The sequence below is a fragment of the Protobothrops mucrosquamatus genome, unplaced genomic scaffold (assembly GCF_001527695.2).
Source record: "Protobothrops mucrosquamatus isolate PMUCROS unplaced genomic scaffold, P.Mucros_1.0 scaffold774, whole genome shotgun sequence".
Lineage (NCBI taxonomy): Eukaryota > Metazoa > Chordata > Lepidosauria > Squamata > Viperidae > Protobothrops > Protobothrops mucrosquamatus.
The window spans coordinates 270347-281144 of NW_015387042.1; positions in this window are offsets into that span (position 1 = coordinate 270347).

The following is a 10798-nucleotide window of genomic DNA, read 5'->3' on the forward strand; positions in this document are numbered from 1 at the left end:
TGAATAAGCCATGACTCACTTGAAATATGCAAAGCAAATGCAGTCAATGGAACCCAATCCCTCATTAGAAGAGAGAATATTTTTCAGCCAATGAAGGCAAATATACGTGTCCCAGAATAATGTAGGATCCAATGTGGGTCGGTTACCAGGACCAGAAGTTTAGTCTTTCGGGCTTTCAGATTTGTGCTGGAGCCCATCCTCAGGGAATTTCTCTCTCACCAGAATGCGAGAGATATTTTTGAGCAATGACAGAAATAAGTCTTGGCCCAGGAATGATAATTTGGACAAATCTCAGACCCAGCAGATTTTGTCAGTTAGTTTGAAAGTCCACTAAATCAGGTTTTGTTAAATTGAAAATTAATTATATGTTTAAAGAATTGGGAGAAGAACCTGTTCTTATCTTAGAGGAATAGTGTATATGAAAAAAAAAACAAGCAAAAAATAGACTAAACAAGAAGTGCCCATGTCTGCCTTCTTTCATCTGGGTGAGTGGGCCTAAATTATGTTCGCTACAGATCTGAGCAACCCTGATTCTTCAACTGACCGACTGCTGAGATTTAGAGGCTGGCAGCATGTATAGAACTTACTGTAGGTCAGTGGTGGCGAACCTATGGCACGGGTGCCACAGGCGGCACTCAGAGCCCTCTGTGGGCACGTGCGCCATCGCCCCAGTCCTAGGCCTTCAGCTGGGTTTATAAAATCTTTTCGCTTTAGGCCTCCGCTGCCATGTGTAAAAAAAAAAGGTTCAATCAATCAGTCAATTTCAACTTCTCGGGGAAAAAAAAAGATCTTGCAAAGTTGGAATTGATTGATTGAACTTTTTAGTCCCACCCAGTCTGCCGTTACCAGCGCAGCCACGCCCACCTAATGGGCCACACCTAGCCAATTGGCCACACCCACCCAATGGGCCACACCCACCCGGCACCCGATGATGCATAAGTGGGTTTTGGGTTGCAGTTTGGGCACTCGGTCTCTAAAAGGTTCGCCATCACTGCTGTAGGTTTTTCCAAACCTGATCTAGGATCTTGGTGCCTTAATACTTCCGAATCGCTTCTCCATTGGTCAGAGTCCACCTCAAATAAGGGGTCCAAGTTTCAGGCACTACGTTTGAAGGAGGTGTATAAATCAGCAACAGACAATTCAGTAACGAGACATAAAGACAAAATGGAGTATGCTTATGTTTTCCTTAAGGAAAAAGAAGTGGGCATGCTACCTTTTTTCAGGTGCCTTAAAAGTCACACAACAGATAATCGAGATTTGTTCTCCGTGCCCTGGGTGGGATACTCAGAATAATGTTTGTTAGGAGAAAGGTGGTGAGCTCTTTGCTGAATGCATCCAAGCAGATGGACCACCATCTGGGGGTGTGTTGGGGATGCTTTAATTTTGATTTCTCCACTAAGTAGGCATTTGGATTTAATGACTTAAAATGGAACTCTTTCCAAGTCAGTGATTCATCCCTACGAGCTGCAGCAATTGTTGTCAATGGAAATACTCGAACCGGGAGTCTTGCATTACAAAACAATGGATATTTCCTTAAATTGGTGAAACAACTGTTCCCCCAAAGCAAAGACTGGACTTCGGTATATACTGTACTGATGGTGTATCAGAGAGATGGGTGGTCTTTCATATATTTTTATCCTGCCCTTCAGTTTTGCCTTCTGAAATTCTTGAATTAATTCAGCATGGTACAAAACAAAACATTATAAAAAGAGAAAAAAAGACAACAGCAGACTAAAAGTCATGACTTCCAAGCCAATTAGGAATCAGCCAAATAATACTGACTAACAGAAAAAGCTCGTAGCTACTGCCAGAACACACTGCTGGCTTTTCTAGGATAAGAGCATTCCATATGCAAAGATTTAAGCAATATTGTTGTATTGTATCTGTGTTGGTAGCATAGTAGAGATTAAGGTTTCCTCAGAAGACATTACCTGGGACAATCTTTTATTCTGATTCAAGTTGTTAACGGACTTGTAGAAGAATTAAACATCACTAATAATCAAGAGGTGGAGATCCAAGCTAAACTACCCTACACAATATCAAGTACTGCTAATAACATGTATACCAGGGATTCTCATACTGCAACCTAACAACTCCTATGGGAATAATAATAATAATAATAATAATAATAATAATAATAATAATAATAATAATAATAATAATAATAATAAGAAGAAGAAGAAGAAGAAGAAGAAGAAGAAGAAGAAGAAGAAGAAGAAGAAGTAGTAGTAGTAGTAGTAGTAGTAGTAGTTGGAAGGGACCTTGGAGGTCATCTAGTCCAACCTGCTGCTCAGGCAGGAAACTATACCATGGGTGTCAAACTGCTAGCCCATGGGCCGGATGCATCATCCGGAAGCCGGCAATGGCAAAACTCTTGATACGTCTCGCGACATCACGTGATGTCGCGAGTTTGACATGTCTGCTCTAAACCATTTCAGACAAATGGCTGTCCAGTCTCTTCTTAAAAACTTCCAGTGTTGGATCATAAGCAAATCTGGGATAAAATTGGGTAGGGGTTTGCATAAACACAACAAGAGCACTGTCAGCTTGTTCTGTTTGGTGGGTTTTGAAAGGACTTAAGCACCTAAAGTTGGACGGCTTAATTGAAATGCCATTATGTTAAATCTGCGGTGCAACCATTAAGAGTTTAGCTCTACTCGTCACCTTCACGCCCTTCTCTTGAGACTCCTAGAAAATGGCTATCCCCTTTTAGGAGGCTTTGGGTGCCTAAGATTCATTTTAATACATTATCATATTGCTTAGCCTGGGCAAGGCTTTTGAGCCTGATGGGATGTGCATCCACAACTAGATCACTGTCATAATTTGACCTGCTCTTCCTAGACAACCCAGCAGCAAAGTTAGGATCTTCTACAATTATTTTGTTAAAGAATGCATATCAGTCCAAATTAATGCTGGAATGCAAAATCAGAGTGATGGTTTCTGACAATTTATTTAAAAAGTCAATTTTAGAATTTAGACAAAACTAAACAAGCTCATCCTTCCTCTGCATTTATGTATATGTGAGTGCATAGGCACGTAAACTATTTTATATTTCACTGCTTTATCTTATAAAGTTCTAAGATATATATTGATTTTATTTGATATATAGGCTGACAACTGTTTAAAATAACAATTTAAAATAATTGTAACATTTATTTTTCACATTTTTTTTTACTGCACTGACATGAGACTCAGGGCACTGTACCAAAAGAATCAAGATAATAGTGTTCCTTCATCACATTTTGTACCAGTTTTATCTTTACCGGCAGTCACACAGAGTAAGTTACAGTAATTTACCTCAGTGAAATCATTAGTTGTATTCATGGGGGTGGGAGAATTTCATGATATTCATTTATTAGATCATCAAATAGTGTTACTTCTAACTTTCAAATAAATATGCTATATTTACATTATTTTACTATTATCATAAATTATCTTAAAATGCCAAGTAGTTTTCCACAGTAGTTGATAGCAAATGTCCCTCAAGGTAGATCTCTGTTTTTTTTTTCCTTGCTAAAAACAATATTTACAACAAGCAAAACATTTAACCTGCACAAGAAGTGTTGTCTATTACTCCGGTAGAAAACAGCATTTCATTAAGTAAATATGAAGGTGACGCAAGCCTGATACCATAACATAAATAGTTTAACTTGATATAAGAGACTTAATTAATTCTCCAACACATTCACTGTCTGTAATTACCTTTTAAATTCATGCATGTAATTGTTGTAATGCATTTAGATTTGATTTCTAGGATTTTTTTCTTCAGAGGAGTAGTGATATACTGTGGAAATTAGACAGATCAAATTGCTGGTTTTTTTAATTGTACAAAAAATGTGTTACTGATAATTATACAGATCAATGATTAGAGTAGAATAAGGGAACAATGTCTCTCCATGTTAGGGTTACCAGCTATCTGAACAGGCAAAGAAGATAATAATACTGGAAAGGCAGACAAATTGGGGCATGGGGGGGAGGGAGGAGAAGGCATGGGGCAGATCTAGGTAACATGGCCAATGATAAGGAACGCTGAGAATTATAGTTCAACAACTTTAAAAAGTGACAGGGTCTTTACCACCCTGTTAAAGAATCTGTTTGAATACAATTGGGTGGCATCCCCCCCCCCGCTGTAGGCTTTCTCTACTGAAGAACTACAGCAGAATTTGAGATATTTGGAAAAAAAGAATTTGTCTGTCTGTCCCCTGGGAAGAATTGTTTTTTGTCTGAATCATGCTTTAACTTATTGCTTCCAAGAAAGGGATTCTTGTCAGAATTTGTTATTTTGGCAGTGAGGTTAAGTCTGTAAGCAGATATGTTTAAAAAAATCCAAGATGGCAGCTACTTGGAGTTTGCCCAATTCAGTGACCCTGAAACATTGTCCACAATGTAGCAGCCAATGGCATTAAGTCTACTTTCTTTATCTGAGGTTTTTTCTCCGCATGTTCAGAGGAGCAAATATATTAATCTATAGAATTCTGTTTCTGTGTCATGTCAGAAGCAAGTAGCACAGAAAATAGACTCTGGGAATACATAAATGTTGAAATGGTGGAGTACAACATATTAGACAGGAAATTTTAGATAGGCTGTGCTGCAAGTTGTCCTGCTTGGGAACCTTCAAGGGCATGACCAATAATAACATTATTAGAAGTTTCAGACCTGTGTTTGGTGAAGCTAAGAAGCAAAAATGTTGCCTTAAACCTTATTGTTTGGCCCCTTAATCCTATCTTTTCATTAAAAAAAAAATGTTGACTGTATTGTGCTCTAGCTAGGATGACGTGTGGACTAAAAATTTGCCCAGCCTTGATTTTGAAAGCGAGGCTGTGAACAGAAACTTATTAAATTTCCCGAATAGCTCCTGCTGCAAATGTCCTCTCTCTGGCAAACTCTCCTTTCATAAAATGTTGGTAACTACACACCCAAGAGATATGAAGCTGTTTTGTAAAGATATTTAAATTTAGTAGTGGGGTTGTGCAGTGAGCCAGAACAACCCCATTATAGTTAATTAGGTCAGTGTTTCTCAACCTTGACAATTTTAAGGCATGTGGACTTCAACTCCCAGAATTCCACAGCCAGCATTGCTGGCTGTGGAATTCTGGGAGTTGAAGTCCACATGCCTTAAAATTGTCAAGGTTGAGAAACACTGATATTAGGTGAAGAGTGCTGGCTCCTGAATGAGACAATTTGTGCTGTGATTGGTTGCTGAGGATGTGGAGGGGGAGGTTCCCTTTTCCCCCCCTTCTGTGTGCCCTGTATGATCTCTGATTTACCTTCATGATGCTCCTGTTTGCCTGACTATCTAGTTTGCTATATATATAGTTGTAAAATATATTTATTTATATTTAAAAAAAACCTACAAGTTCGTGTCAGCGTCTCTGACTTCATTTGGACCCTGGCTGCGCAATTCCCTGACACATTTCCTATCCAACCACAACATTGACTAATCATGGTAGGAACAGTCATATAATGAAACCAAACACACACAATCAGATGTCTTTTGTACAGTAAGTACACTTGCATTAAAGGTGTCCTTTTGTAGATTCGTAGCACTTCTGTGAAATTGCACTGTTTTTGTAATGTAGAAGACGTATGATATATTTAGGTTTGTTCTCAAGATAAACTAGACGGCTCTTCAGAAGCAATAATATTTTGATACCTTGGTAGCTAGCCTTATATAAACTTGTAAATATATGCCAAGTTCTTTGGCACTGATTTTAGATTGGTATCCGAAGCAACATTTTTAAATTGTAATCCTGGCAGCAGAATTATGGAAGCACCCTTGGTTATTAATGTGAGAAATATGAGAAAAGAACTGTTTGCACAAGAGAGTGTGACTTTAGTATAGCAGCAGTTATCTTATATTCTCATGAGAATGTCTTTTTTTTTCACTGCTTATTTGAAAACAAGATAAAGACTGACAGAAGCCTCAACAATTCTGGGACTTTTTTGAGGAAAAGTAGAAAGGGAAAAAAATAATAATTACTTTTCCAATTAGGCGAGGATTGATGATTGGCTTCAAAGCAAACAAAACACACAAATAGGTATCAAAACTAAGGTTTGAGGTGTTTAGAATGTAAATATAGAGTAGTCTCATCAGTATAAGAAAATTAAGATAACTTAATAGCTTTCACTTTTAACACTCTTCACACGTCATGGCCATTTGCCATCTCGCGCATCGTACCCAATGCCACTGCCATGAGTGCCCCCCACCTTGTTCCGCGGCCTCATGGCAGCTGCATTGGGTGCAACGCGTGAGGTGGCAAACAGCCATGTTGTGCCGAAACCAAGGGGCTGGCAGGCTGTGGCTGCTGATGGACAGAGTTGGCCCCCATGTGCTCGCTGTGTGTGGGGGCCGATGGTGTCAGGCAGCAGCCGCCCTGGCCCCTGCCTTGCCTTGCCTTGCCCTGTGGCAATGGCACCCCTGCCCTGCCCCCTGCCCCCTGCCTCTCCTCACCTCACCCTGCAGGACGAGCCTCCTGCCCACTGTCCCACCTGCCAGAGACCCCCTGGATCTCCCCCAACCCTGTCTGGCCCCCACAGACATCCCTCCCCATGAGCAACATCGAGATGACCACACCCACCCTGGCCATGCCCACCCAGTCTGCTGTGACCACTGCAGCCACGCCCACCCAATGGGCCACATCCATCCAGCAGGCCACACCCACCCAGCACCCGATGATACATAAAGTGGGTTTTGGGTTGTAGTTTGGGCACTCGGTCTCTAAAAGGTTCACCATCACTGCTCTATAGAATCGAGGAACCTACAGCCCTTCAGGTCCACTCAACTAAATTGTACCACCCTCCAGTATTGGACATCAGCAGCATCTATAGGGTTAATGTTTTCCTTTCTTATGCTGATAAGAAAAAAAAGAACATGGGATGGTGCTATGAGCTTGTGGATTGTTTTACAAATGTTTCATTACCAGGGTAGATAACATCTTCAGCGGAGTTTAGGGAATGTCAGTGTCACTGACAGAAAAGATACTGAAAATGTACGAAACTCCGCCCTCATCTACACCCGAGCTACAGATAGTTGCCACCATTGCATACTGTAAATCAGAGGTCCCCAACCTTTTGGGCACCAGGGACAGGTTCTGTGGAGAGACATTTTTCCATGGACTGGAGGGTGTGTGGTTTTGTGTGCTGCCTGCATCCTGTGGATGGATCTTTGCTTGTTTATGCAGACCAGTTGCTGACATGCTGCGGCCCGGTACTGGTCCACGGACTGGGGGTTGAGAACCCCTGCTGTAAATGACCAGATTATGAGATTTAGGGATACTTGCTTTTTTTGTGCTGCCTCTGGTGAAGTGCAAAGATCACTTCAGTTAATATTTTTGCCTCAGTCACATCCTACAATGCACTTCAGCTGGGGCTGTCCTACAAGATGATTTGGAAACTGTGGGGCTTTCAAGAAAGGCAAAGCATAAGTGAATTGCAGAGCTCATACCCTGACATAGGTAAGAATAGAATAGAATAGAATAGAATAGAATAGAATAGAATAGAATAAAATAGAATAAAATAGAATAGAATAGAATAGAATAGAATAGAATAGAATAGAATAGAATAATTTATTGGCTAAATGTGATTGGACACACAAGGAATTTGTCTCAGGTGCATAAGCTTCCAGCGTACATGCAAGCAATACGTGATACATCGTGATCATAGTCATTGTAAAAATACATTCATCATAAATCATAAGATACAATACTTAGTGATAGCCATAGGATATTAAAGTAAGCAATCAATATAAATCATACTAGGATACTGAATAAAACAATATAAATCGTAAGATACAAACAACAAAGTTATAGTCATAAGTAAATTAGGAGATAGGTAATAGGAAAGATGAAAAGAATTTAGTAATACAGCCTTACTAGATAATTTGACAGTGTTGTGGGAATTAGCTGTTTATCAGAGTGATGGCATGGGGGAAAAACTGTCCTTGTGTCTAGTTGTTTTGGTGTGCAATGCCCTATAGAGTCATTTTGAGGATAGAAGTTGAAACATTAGGTTTCAACTTTCTCTAGCCACCTAACCTAAAATTAAATTAGATGGCTAGAGAAATTCCAGGAATAATTGTGATTATTAAAGTAGCTACTGTTTGAAGCTGTGCTATTTAAAAACCACATTCAAATGACTAAATGTTTGAGGATTAAAAGATAGTTTTGTACATCAAATTGATAGAAGGCAACACATTTCCCTTTCTTCTCCTTACTAAATATAACATACCTTTGTCTGATTTTTTTTCATCTGTCATGTGGACACACAACAGCATCTTACATGATGGAAAATATGACTTCACTGCACTTGTTTGTCTTGAAGAGATAGTTATGTGTCAGATTCCTATTTCTATCAGCCTTTCAAAATTACTGTTCCAAAATGGAAAACCTACTGAAACTTTTTGGCTAAGATAATGATCACTTCTCATCAGAAAAACTCATTCTTTCAACTTGGCCTTTTTCCATCTCTTTTTTATATTCAATCTCTCCTAGCACAGGTTATTGGAACTATCCATATTTCCAATATTACTTAAAAAGAAAAAAAAGAAAAGCTTTGAGCAAATGCTGAGTTCATACATTGTGTTAAATGAGAATGTGGTTTTGCCTTAGTTCAGGAAGAATCCAGCCATAGCCTTAGATCAAAGATGGGCTATGTGGGGCAGTCCCTGAACCATCCCCTTTTTTGCATCTCCACTCCGTCACAAAATCATACTAGGATACTGAATAAATATTATTTTGGACAAAATGTTACTTTGTCCAAAGATTGTCCACCCTTACTTATGGTCTTAAATTTATGATGTTGTAAGCCAGCCCAGAGTCAAATGACAGTGAGATGGGCACCATATAAATTTAATGCATAAAATATATTATGTATAAATTCTTAGCTAGGCTGATTTAAAACACAGTTAACCTTAATATAAAGAATTTATAATATAAAGAATTTATAAGTTATAATCTTAATATAAAGAATTCAGCCAATCTAAAATGGCTGATTCAGAAGTAAATTATCAACAACATTCAATTTGTCCAAATTATCCATCCATAATTAACTCTGCTTGAAGATGCAGATATGGACTCATGTGTTGCATGAACCCACCCCATGACAATAGACTAAATTCACATAACCTGCTAAGCTATGATTCATTAAACCATGGCTTATTTAACCATGACTTACTGAATCAACCACAGAATATACAAATGATAACCAGATTTTATCAGCCAGGAATTGCAGTCCTAATAATCTGGAGAATACCAGGTTTTAAGATATTGTCACCAGCCAAATCACCATGACTGGGTTAACAAAGCACACTAATCAGCAAACACACAAATAGTCTAATAGCATAACATGCTGTGTTACTTATCCTATAAATAGTTCCTATCTATGTTCTATAATAAATAATATTCATGGCTATTTCCACTGATGTCCTATTTGGGAACTAGCCGGAGGTATTTAGATAGCCATTGGGTAACTTGGATATTGTTTTGATTTAATCCATTCTATTAGATCCTAAGAGTTTAGTCCTCAATATATGTATGTACCTATTTGTGTGTGTGTATGTTATCTATATAAATAAAAATGTAAATGTTCGTTTGTTCAAAATCTTAAATCTCCGAAAGTTCTTCACCGATTGCTTTGAAATTTTGACACAACGTTGCATTCGAATATCCACGTGTTTTTATATACCTATATTATATATATGTCACACCTGTGACAGGTAAAAACATGCTTTTTCGCGTGTGTTTTTATATACCTATATTATATAGATGTCACAGGTAAAAACATGCTTTTTTGAAAAACAGCGCCATCTGTTGGACGTAAAAGCAACATACGCTTTTACCAGACTGAGCCACAGCAACGTGTGGCCGGGGACAGCTAGTATATAATATAATTAAGAGCCATTGCGGCGCAGTGGTTAAAATGCAGTATTGCAGGCTAATTCTGTTGACTGCTGGCTGCCAGCAGTTTGGCAGTTCGATTCTTACTGGGTCAAGAGGTCCTTCCGAGGTTAGTAAAATGGGGATCGAGATTGTTGGGGGCAATATGCTGACTCTGTAAACAACTTAGAGAGGCCTCTAAAGCACTATGAAGTGGTATATATGTCTAAAAGCTATTGCTATAGCAATAATACAATACAATACAATACAATCTTTCTTCTGTGTGGATGTTTTAAGATTATTTATACTTTATCATCATTTTCAGGGAGTCCTAGTAGATTACAGTTGTATACAAATTGAAAAATAAATAAATAAATAATACAATAGAATAATGTTCCCTTCATTTACTTCACATGAGTGAATATCTGTCATTCACTTTGGGGTGTGTGTGCACGGTGCGGCATGTATACTATAAAATATAGTCCATGGTCTACATATGCATGATGCAAAATACAAGTCAATACAAATAGTCACAGCAGTCAGTAGGAAGTCATTTGAAAAGATCTTTGTCACGTTTCTGAAAGCAAAGCAGACCTAGGCACTAGTAGTACAGATTTTTGGCAGATACTTTTATTTGGCTTCTCAAAAAGAAACAGCTTTTCCCCCCTCTTTCCATATAAAGGCAGAAAGCTACGCATGAGGTTGAGAAAAACTGTGTCCAAATATAAGACTCAGTTATCAGCCAAATGTTATTACAACCAGGAGGGCATATTTTAGTAATCTGTTTCTGATGTGGGCAACTTGTTCAGAACTAAATGTTTAAAGTGATCATACATTTAAGCTTATCTCTGCAGCCATATCGACAAGGTTTGCCATTTATAAGGGAAATGACATTTCTGGCTATGTTTCTGAACAGACCTAGGCAT